The sequence below is a fragment of the Arachis ipaensis genome, chromosome B01 (genome assembly GCF_000816755.2).
Source record: "Arachis ipaensis cultivar K30076 chromosome B01, Araip1.1, whole genome shotgun sequence".
Lineage (NCBI taxonomy): Eukaryota > Viridiplantae > Streptophyta > Magnoliopsida > Fabales > Fabaceae > Arachis > Arachis ipaensis.
Window position 1 is genome coordinate 110,013,008 of NC_029785.2, and position 1,896 is coordinate 110,014,903.

General features: G+C 34.4%; 1 protein-coding gene across 1 annotated transcript in view; it reads left to right on the forward strand.

Moving 5' to 3' along the window:
- Positions 1-1,896, forward strand: part of LOC107633662 (protein NRT1/ PTR FAMILY 2.11) — a 13,695-nt gene that overhangs the window by 7,875 nt on the left and 3,924 nt on the right. The window lies entirely within an intron of this gene.

Below are 1,896 nucleotides of genomic sequence, written 5' to 3' on the forward strand. Positions count from 1 at the left end.
AACATTATTCTATTAATTAAAGTTTCTTATGAGGAGTATTTTTTTATTTATATAATTGATTTAATCATTATCAATATTTTTTTCCCCTAGGTCTGTATGCCTTTGCTTAAGGACAATTAAAGCGTTGAATGTCAAGACCTTTTATTAGGAAAACAAAGTATTTAAAATATTAATTATCTCATATTTATTAGAGTAAACACTCAATTCAATATTTATCTATTTACATTAAAGATAATATGACCTTCAACAAAATAATAGAGACAACATAACCCTTGACATCATTATTTGAGACAATACAAACTCTTTTTTAAAAAATTCGTGTCACGGCCTTGAACATACTCTAACACTATCGTGTCGGCACTCAAACTTACTCAACCTCTTGAACTAAGACTAAGTCAGCCTAACCCTCAATACTTAGTAAGAAAGCTAAGAATACAAGAGAACACAAGAAAAAAGAATCTTTGGTGGAAGAACACTTTATTGTTCAAGTGTTTGTTACAAATGATTCACACACCCTCACACTAACTCTCACCTCCTATTTATAGCCATCCACCTCCTCAATGGATGGTTAGGATTAAATCTAATCAACGGTTTAGATTAATCATTTTGAACCTTTTTTACAAATATCCATCATACCACAACTTTCTAAATACTTCTAGATTCTTCCATACTATTCTTTATACTCCTATATACATCCACATTCTTCTAGAATACTCTGGTCTGTCTATAGAGATTGGTGATGGGCAGCGTACGTGATTTTAGGAGGATACTTGGCTACTTGGTGGGCCTCTAAAAGACCGATTTTCCAGGCTTTTCTCTGTTTCAAACCAATGTGGGTCTGTTATTAGGGACTGTAGGTTTTGGAATGGGCTAGACTGGATTTAAAACTTCCAGTGGAGGAGAGAGCTCTTTCAATGGGAGTTGGGACGACTGGGTCAATTACATGAGGCACTAAGACCTGTGCAACTAGTACTTAACAGAGAGGATAGGGTAGTATGGAAATATGATAGACAAGGAGTTTATTCAACTAACTCATTTGTTCAGGTTTTGTAGGAGGCGACACTCCCGAAGGAGGTGACAAGCTACAACTTCACAAAGACCATTTGGAAATAATTGGTTCCACCTAAAGTTGAGTTATTTGCATGGTTTGTCCTGGTAGGTCGGGTGAATATAAAAGAACGGTTAAGCCGGCTAGGAATTATTAACTAGGAAGATAACGTCTGTGTGCTATGTAATAAATATGCGGAACTTGTGCCCCATTTGTTTCTATGCTGTGAATTTGCTTGGCATGTGTGGAGTGCTTGGTTATCGAAGATTGACCAACAATGAGAGAACACTTTCTGAGTTGGACGGAGGGACCAAGGAGGAGGGAGGATAGAGAGCAACGATTGAGATGCTTCTATGCGGTGGTTCACTGGTTTGGAATATATGGCTGGAGAGGAATAGAAGGATTTTCAAGAATAAAAGTAAAGGTGTTAAAAAAATCACTAACATGACGGTGTTGAGCTACAGCGAATGAAGATGTGTGGACCCTTTAGTTGTTGATGACAATGCCAAAAATAACAAGGAGACTTCTTTTAATGATACTATACTTATTGTATTTTGTTTGTTTATTTGTTGCTATTAGACTGCTTCACTGTACTGTGTTGAGCTTCCTGCGTTTAAAAAAAAAATTCGTCAAATACTAATAAAAACTAAATTTGTAAGAGTTTATTATTACTACACATATTTATCTAAACATTAAGAACAATTGAAATAATTTTATTTGAATTTTGATTCTTTCATACAATTTTGGAAAACAACTTTAAAATGTTATCGTGGAAAACCAAATCTGATTTTTTTTTTCCAAATTGTACTTCTTAAAAATTCTTTAGTTATTGAGCTGTAATTTCCTTT